Genomic DNA, 9,446 nt, shown 5'->3' with positions numbered 1-9,446 from the left:
TAGCCCAAAAACTAAAACAACCCAAAGTTAGATAAAAAAGCTAACATGTAGCGGAAAAATTTGCTAAACACAAAAATAGCCCAAAAAAACGAAAAAAGCCTGAATTAGCCAAAACAGCAAACATGTAGCTGAAATATTAGCTAAACTCCCTGAAATATTAGCTAAACTCCCAAACAGCCTAAAAAAAACAAAAAAAAAGCCTGTTAGCAAACAGCTAGCGTGTAGCTAAAATTAAAACTCCAAAATAGCCTTAAAAACCTTAATAAATGCCAAAATAGTCCAAAAAGCTAGCAGAATATCATTATAACTTTCAACTTTACTAAATTCTGACTCCATATAATAGAAAATAACGACTAATCGACTATTAAATTAGTCGTCGACTATTTTAATAGTCGATTAGTCGTCGATTAGTCGACTAATCGTGGCAGCCCTACTTGAAAGCATCACAGTATTACCAGCAGCTGCTTGTTTGTTTGGAGCCTGTAAAGACAGGAAGATAAAAATACACAAAAAAACTAACGGGACTATCAAGTATCGATACCTGCCTTCACCTCTTCACTGCAACACCTTTACAACCCATCTTTTTGGGTTTGCATATATCCATCATTACACCTTACTTCAATGGGTTTTGCAAAAACAGCACAGCTAAATGTTTGCTTGCAAAATTATTTAGCCTTTTAGGAATAAATGAAACAATTCTTTTGAAATAGATAAGGATTGAAAAGAAGATCTTTACCGTTCATTACAAGTAGATAAACAACTTACTAAAACTTTTTAGCGATGGGGTATTTTGATAACAGTCTACGTTTTCAGCCTGTGTTTTCTCAAGCTGCCGCTCTGCAGGATTGTCTACTTTGGGAATCTGTTGGGAACCGGGTGGAGCAGAGGGCAGCACACCTCTGTCCAACAACTTCACCTTTGTCACCCTCTCTGCCTCACCTGGTTAAATGCTCAACAAGGCAGATTAGGCTGTGTGAAGTAGGACAGAGAGGAAGGGGAGACACAGACAGTACACAATTTCCTCCGCCTCACACACACACATGCACACCACTTCGCCATCCCATATCTGGATATTTATCTCTTAATTGACCCTATCTGTGCTTATCTAATCTCTCCTCCCATCTTTCTGTCTCAAACTATCTCTCCATCTCTCTTCTATCTGAGCACACACAGGGCCGTAATGGACAGGAGCCTCCACAGATATTATTCAATCAGCCTCATAACCTTGTCGCAGGTTGGGCGGCCCATTAATGTACTCACCCAAATGGATGCAGCGGCTACCTAACCGAACAACAGGCTGAATGTCAGAAGTGTCATCTAGACAGAGTGGGAGACCCGCTCAGCAGGACTGAGTCGCCTCATTTTGCCACAGCACCGTGGGAAATATGGGAAAAAGGAAGACGGGACTCCTCAAAGTACTGGGAATAAAAATACATCATGTCCACAGATGTGGAGATCAACTTGTATAAATCAACACATATTGCCGCTGCGCTACATATTCATTAGTGCTGCGTACGAGTGTCTGTACCCGGGCGTTCGTTTGAGACCCTTACCCTATAGAGCTGTGCTCTCTTGGCAGACTCTCAACAGCAGCGGAGAGGATCTGTTTGCTGCTCGCTTGGCTCCTGCTCTGTTTATTTTCAGCAGGGACATTTAATTAGGGCCTCCAGCTGTCAGAGGTTCGTTATAGTACCCCTCCTCTCGTTGAAACGCCCCTCCCAGAAGGGAGTCGGGGGCATCAGGCAAATGAACACATTTAAGTCAAACAGCACGCCGACAGACAATAGTTTCACTGCCGTGCCACCAGCTCCCCTAGGTAGAGACATGGTTGTTTTATGCCTCATCTCCACAACCCCCGGGGCCCAATACAGAGTCTGGCCAAGACTGTAAATGCGGAGGCACAGAAGCTCTCATAGCCCACAAGAGACTACATGTACTGCAGTCATGTTAAGGTGAAAAGAAGGGCCGAGACGGAGCAATCTGCAGCAAAAACAACAACAGATTCATCTCTAGTCATCTCTTTTATCATGCAGAATTATAAATAAATGTATATATATTTGGAAAAATAGGGGTTTTTAAACGTTTTAAACAAAAATGTAGCCACTTTCATGTAACTTTTGTATTACTTTTCTATATCAGATATTTGTGCATAGGTATGCAGCATCATATGCATCACTTGCACAAACTGGACACAGGATTGTGTTCAATAGAAACACAAAAACACTATTGGTGTGACTTTAAGCAGGCAATGTTTTTCTCCATGATTTAGATTGAGATTAAAAAAACACATCATGTGTCCGTTTTAAACAGAAACTGAGGTACTCTCAAAGGGTTCGCATACTTTTTCTTGCAACATTACTTCATCATCACCGAAATAAGAAAATTGGATTAACGGTGCTGTGCAAAGTTCATGTCTAAACCCCAATTATACAAAAGAAAACACCCAAATACTTGGAAAGCATTTCAAAGCTGCTTTTGAGCTGATTTGACCACTTCCAGGCAGCTGTCTGCAAGTTCTCCCCCTCCACGCTCACTCCTCCTTAATTATCTCAAACCAAAGGTAAAAGTGCACACGTACAAGGAGTGCAAAATATTCCTGTGAATAATATTATATCAAATAGAGAGCGCTCAATATCATGGAAGATGTTGGTTGGAAATAACATGAACAGAATATTTGATGCTGCTAGTTTTCTATCTTGCCTTTCATGTTGTTGAGTAGCTGTAAATGAGCGGCTGGAGCGTCAGGGGAGATGAAGTTTGGTATTCTGGTTAGAGGGCTGAAAACTACTTATCATGCATTACGGCCGTGGTTGGACCTCTGGATTTGGAAGTCAAAAGAGTTTTTAATGTACAATTTTTTCAGCCGTTGATCAATTGACAAGTGCTGGACATGAAGATCCCTCTCCCTCCTCTCCCGCTCCCCGTATTTGAACCGCTCAGCATTCTGCCTCTGCATCCCAGCTCCGGCGGCGACTGACCTTGACGACTCTGGATCATTCCCAACCCAAGGTTCTCTCCAACTCTCAAGGGCCTCGGCGTCCGCCACCCCTCCCGCTCTCACACACCTTTGCCTCCCCCCCATATCATCCACCCCACCCGGCCGCTCCATCCTTCTTCTATAACCCCTCTTTGCTCCTCTGTGGCCTCTTGCCGGGGTCATTAATTATCTAATGGAATCAATACGCCGTTAGATTGGACCGGTGTGACCCCACCCACCCCCAGGTAGTCCTGCAGTGATGAGGAGGCATGTAAAAGAATGATGATAACAACCTGTAGTCACAGTGTGGACTGTCCCTAAACTGGAGGAAGCAGAAGAAAGAGATCAGCACTAAATAAATGATAAGCAAGAGATGGAGGATCAGATGAAGAGCACATGGGGGGGGCGGTGAGAGAGTGCAGGCGTGGAGGTAGAAAGAGGCAAATTGGGTGATGGGAGAAAGGAGAAATGATGGACAGATAAGATTATGAACAAAAAAGGTAGAGAAAGAGATTTGCTAATGTTCACTCATAGTAATCAATATTTTTCTTCCTCTCTGTTATTAGAGAGCTTTGGCGAGCAACGCTTTGATGTCCACTCCTCACAGACACCGAGCTGCACAGAAGTCGGCCCGTGTCTGTCATAATTACCCGATACCTTTGCTTGAGCGGTCGCAGAAGAAAGATGAGCTGAACTCACAGCCAAAACAAGTCCTGCTATTTTCAAGAAAACACATCACAAATGTAGAGATGCATCCTGCTTTTTAAAGAAATAAAATTGTCTTATCAGATTGTTGTTTTGCAAAGGTTTTAGTAAATGACTCAACTTTTTACCCAAATTAGTAACCATTTATTCTTTAATAATGCTTTTTCCACCGTTTTAATTCAACTTTCCCTTAAAAAGGTAGGCAAAAAATACCTTATAAATAGAACTATTAACTCAGGAAAAGCAGAATTTTGATTTGCTTTTAAGTTCTACCTGGCTAAACAAACCAAACTTAAAAAAAGGAAATATAAAAAAAACCCAAAACTGCCAGCAAGTAAAAGCTAAACTCCTAAGTGTGGGGGGAGTCGCCCAAACGGACCGAGCCTTCAATCCAGAGTGAATCCACTGACGCAGGCAGCAGCACATCAGCGCTGACCTCCGAAAACCCACGGGCCAAAGAGGCAGCGTGAGGGGTCACTCACTTCCTCCCTCGCTCGGGCCATGAAAGCAGCCCAGCATGGAGGAGACCACATGCTAATACAGACACATTAATGAGGAGGTGCATGTCAAGAGTTCAGAGCAGTGTCAGACTCTACAGAGGAGATGCTCCACTTGTGTAGGTGTTCCAAACCATCAAGTTTGAGTTTTTGCCAAAAAAATAATAATAATTTGGCTCACATTCTGGCAATAATTGGAGATAAAGATACAAATACATGAGTGACTGTGGATCTTTTATTTAGAACGAGCCTGTCTATTCGCAGTGTGCATATCACTGACTTTGTGTGTACAAAAGTCAGTGGATCCCTTCAGGCGGGTGTGTGAATGACAGCAGGGGTTATGTAAGGAGCCGCAGCGGGGCCGGAGTGGACAGTCCGACCGGAGATCAGGTCAGCAGAGTGTGACACTAAACACATCTCCCTGACACTGCGCTGACACCCTCTGTCACAGACCCACACGCTGTCTGTCAGAGCTCTTCACAAACACGCACACACACTCCAAGAGCTCAGAGGAAGTGTGTGTGCGAGCACACGTCTGCCAACACACCTTACTGACCACCTCAGTGTGTAAGAGAGGCAAAAATATCAGGAAATACCAAGAAGGGAGGTGTCTGTCCACCTGTAAACTCCTCGAGTAAATAAGCTGCAATAATTGATTTTATCTCTTTTATTGTTCAAAGAAAACTACACAATAGTTCATCAGAAACACACATTTTAATCTACAGCTGGCAGCACTTTCTCCAGTAAGTATTCCAGTCCATGCTCTGTCACATTTTCCTGCTGGCGTGAGCTGAAGTTCTTCAAGTCTGAAAGCTGCGGATGAAACCTACGTCTGGGTCTAATAAAAAAAAGGCCTAAAGGGAGGTCACAACCAAAATGCCCTGCAAATGCCAAATCTCTAACGGATGGAGAGGCTCAGCGGGCCGGGATCTGAGCTGCCCACGCTCACGCAACACTCAATCTGCTTCATGTTACTCTCCATACAGATGGACACAAATAAAGAATTTATATGGGGGAACAAAATGACTAAAAACTACAGTGATAGTGACTCCTTCCATTACTTGTCACATTTTGACAGGCCACCCTGACAGCTGCAAGTGTGTACTTAAGGGAGTTATTTGGTGGGAGTTTATCTGCAGCACCTGCAGTCCGAGCAGGTGTGCATGCAAATGACACCACTTGGCAGTAGTAGGCAAAATTGAGCACAATTTGCAGCAAACACAGAGCAACAATAGGGGATAAATCTGTAGATGTGCACAATCTCATGATGCAAAAGTGCTCACAAAATCTGTTCCTGAAGTGAAAAAAACAGAGAGAACGTGCAATAACTGAGTGATGGTTTGATGTTATTATTTACTTTGCAGCAGCAGTGAACACTGAGTGTTTGTCACAGTCATTCTGCCAATTTGGACCACCTGCTGCAAACACCCCGAAGGCAGCGAAGCCACTAAACTGTGACCAATTGTGCCTCTGCAGGTGGAGACGGGCGCGCATGCATGCCGCCCGCTATCTCAAAAACACCACACACATTTAAAGAAGTGGAGCGGATGGAGTCACACTCAGCACACAGACCATAATCAGACATGATTAGTTGGATCTTCTGCACAGTGGTGGACAATTCTGCAGCTTTTAGTGATGAAAAAAAGAACCCAAACAAACAAAAAATTGGTTTCTTAGAAGCAAAGTGTTGAAAAAACTTTCTATAAGAGTTAATTAAAGCGTAAAAGTGTGGAAATAAAAATAAAAAGTAGAAACAGAGCAGTTTTAAAGTGACTTAAAACTTCTTTGCAGAGAAGTTCAGAAGTCTGAGCGTGCACGCGCGCTCCAAAGTTGTTAAATCAATGATCTGACTCACCTGATGGGCATTTCCAGGCTGCTGTTGATGATCGGATCCACTTTTGTCTCCCTCTTCCTCTTCCTCCTCCACCTCCTCCTCCTCTTCCTCTCCGGTGCCCCCTGCGCTGCCCACCCCTCCGACACCAAACAGCAACCCCCCGCGCGAGCTCACACCCGGCCGGCCGCGGGCGCGTGAGCCAGAGGGGGCCGGGACAGGGGCAGCGCCGATCCCCTCACTTTCACCAAAGCCGGGGCTGCTGCGCAGCCGGACGCATCGCGGAGTCCCGTGTTTGTGGAAAGGAGAGCCGGTGTTTGTGCGCGCGTGCGTGTTTGAGTGTGTAAGGGGGGGTGATGGGGAGGGAGAGGGGGGGACTAGATGATGTAGCTCTCCTTGGCTCTCAGACTCACTTCAGTAACACTCTGCTCCGCTGCGTCTTGGAGATGGACTCGGATTAGGACATAGCCAGTGTGAGAATCTCTTTCTCTTTTGGCTCCCTCCCTCCTTCCAGCCGCCATCCTCCCTCCTTTCCCTCCCTTCCTCTCTCCTGCTCACTCATTCACTCTCCTTGCTGAGCTTCTTTCTTTTCATTTCCTCTTGGGAAAGCCGCGCGCACACCAGTTGTCTCTGCCTTCAGCTGCTCCCCTCTCCTCCTTCCTTCCCTCTCAGTCACTAGTAAATATAAAAGGCATGCTTGTACAGCCCCTCTCCTCGGTTTCTCCGGCTCTCCCTCCCCTAACTCATTGGGTCTCATGCTTTCGTTTATACCCCCACCTCCCCCCACCCTCCTGCACACGTTCTTTCTCACTGTCAAAGCTGCCTTTCAAATGCTGATTAGCAGCCAGAAAAGACACAGTGGAAGGAGTGGGAGATTCCATCACATCCAACACATTGTCAAATCTGACTCCATCCTGCGCGCGCGCGCTTGTTTTTGTCACTTTTTTTAGTCTATACCTGGTGTTAACTTGACCCACACTCAACCCAAGAGGCAGTTTGTGTGACCCCTTTAGGAAATGAAAAAATAAAGCTCAACAAATAAGCAATTTAGTCCAATTTTTCCCTAGACATAAAAATATTCAATTCACGTGTCATAAATTTCTGACTTTTTTTAACAACAGGTGTGTGAAAACGTGTTTTATGTTCGGTCACAATTGTTACTGATGGGAAACTGTGTTCTAGTGTTACACTGATATGGAAAAAAATGTATATCATAATAGAAATTATTTCATATCACAATAACAATAAATATCTTAATATACCAGAATACCGTTATTCTCTGAAAAAAATGCTTATCTTTCTGACTATTTTAAGTTACAGATAACTGAATAGTCACAATTAAGAAACAAGCATGTTAGTGCAGCAAAATAAATCAATGTGGCTGATACAGCAGCCTTCACGTTTATTTAAAAAATCAAAGAAAAGCATTTTTTAAAGCGGACAACAGTTTTACGTTTCTGTTTATCAATACAAACAAATACAATGTGTATTTTCTGAAAATCTGTAACTTTTAGAAAGTGTATTCACATGTAATTTCCTAAATATGTGAGGTCAGTGCTGAACTTTTTCCTTGGTTGCACGAACAGAGGAAGGTTTAAGGCTATGCGAATGACTGCCTGGTCTTAATAACTTGCCCCCGCAAATTGATCTCTTATCTTTTTTAATCTCCTATGTTCATTTTCGTGGACTTTTATTGGGTGATAGAAGGTTAGTTGTGTTAAAATTGGCTCGAGAATAACCTTGCATAGTTTACACGTTGCTGTCTTCTGCACATCGTCGGACATCTTGAATTCAAAATGCAGTCAAATCACAGAAAGTTTTTCTTCTTGCGCTGCCTGCTTCGGTGTATCTGTCTGTCTCAACTCCAGGAAACAACTTCAAGGTGTTGAGTATAAGTCGTACCCCTGGCTACACTATGAAAAAAACAGCGACTTATTTTCCGCAAAACATGGTAAATAGGTAAATTGGACCTGTGCAGTGTGTTTCTGTGTGTCCGTGTGGGTGTGTAGCAGCAGGAAGTAAGCTCGAACAGTTATCCTATGTGTATTAGCAGGTAGATAGCATGGCTAATCCCACTGGTCACTATCGTTGCCAGTGACATGTTTGTGAGTTCTATGATCACACCAAACAAAGTTGAGTAAACACATTAGAACAAAGATGCCGTCCCCTGCCTGTTGAGTAAGCAATAAACACCTTAAATAGAATCTATGGGGTTCACCTGTCAAGAGTCACCACAACAAATCAGTTTTCTCTGATTTGCATTGGTGGTTTGGGACAAAGTTTTATTGTTGGATGCCCTTCCTGACACAACCTATTCCTATATATTCCTATATTCTGGACCGGGGACCGGTGTGGGCACCATACGTGTTCTGCCAGATTGGTAGGGGGTCTTGCGACTTGATGACGAGTGAGATTGCAATTGGTCTGGACCAAAGGACCATTGATATATATTACTGGATTGGCCATCTTGTACTGCGTTGAGTCTTCCTAAGTGAAGAACTGATGAGGTTTGAACAAGTATCCAAAGAATCACAAAAGGGGATGCAACATTTTGAAAGGAGGGAAAATAACTTTAGGTCACAAAAGGAAACGTAAAATGAAAACAAACATATGTAGAACCCGAGCTGATCTCAACATCAAGTAGCACATTAAGAGGTGTTACCACAGTGTGATGTCATCACTAGTTACAAGCCCCCGTACTGATCTGGAAGGACGAACACATACCTACACCGGCACAGGGAGACCAAGACATAGACTACCTTAGGCAGTTGGGTGATAAATAAAGCTCATTGCACTTCCTGGGATGCGAACCCTAATTTCCTGTGCAACAGTCCTGCACCAGACCAACTGAGCCATCCAGCTGCCAAGTACCAAACATCTATGTCTTGTTATCATTCTCTTCTCTTGGCACAAACAGGAAGTGAACGGCTCTTGTCATGTGACATTTTACAGTACACATGTGACACTCCACGTATTTCATTGAGACCCTCTTAAAGTTCAATATGTGTTGAAAATGTATTCCTAGACTTTTGTGAAACTAGAATGGTATGGGTGTATATAGCCTGAGCTGTTTAACTCTTTTTGTCTGGAATCATTTCCCTCCTTCAGCTCAGCAGGTAAACCCCATCTCTGTCTTTGAGGCTGGACTTAAAACTTTCCTTTTGCTAAAGCTGCTACTTAAAGTTAGTCTGGTTGACCCTGAGATATACCTTTAGTGATGCTGATGTGGATCTAGGATTCCCTCAGGGATGTAGGCCATGTGTGTTTTTCCTCACTGTACAGTTTCCTTAGTTTTTGTCTCTTTATTATTACTGTGTGATTTACAAAAGTCCTGTGGGTTTGTTGCTGCATTAATCTGTTTCTCTCTTTTATTTTGTAACAAACATTTTGCACACATGATCAACCAATGTGATCTTGTGGTTCCTTCATACTGACA

The 9,446-nt window shown here is 43.5% G+C and overlaps 1 protein-coding gene across 1 annotated transcript in view; it reads right to left on the bottom strand.

Annotated features, from left to right (window-relative positions):
- npas1 (neuronal PAS domain protein 1) overlaps positions 1 to 6,081 on the bottom strand; it is a gene marked incomplete at its 5' end in the record, with an annotated part of 51,516 nt that extends 45,435 nt beyond the window's left edge. Inside the window, 1 exon segment of the mRNA XM_024277793.2 lies at positions 6,035 to 6,081.
- Between the last annotated feature and the right edge of the window lie 3,365 nt (positions 6,082 to 9,446).

Source organism: Oryzias melastigma, linkage group LG13, assembly GCF_002922805.2.
Source record: "Oryzias melastigma strain HK-1 linkage group LG13, ASM292280v2, whole genome shotgun sequence".
Lineage (NCBI taxonomy): Eukaryota > Metazoa > Chordata > Actinopteri > Beloniformes > Adrianichthyidae > Oryzias > Oryzias melastigma.
Note: the sequence above shows the minus strand (reverse complement) of the source record. Positions and strands in the feature narration are given on the sequence as shown.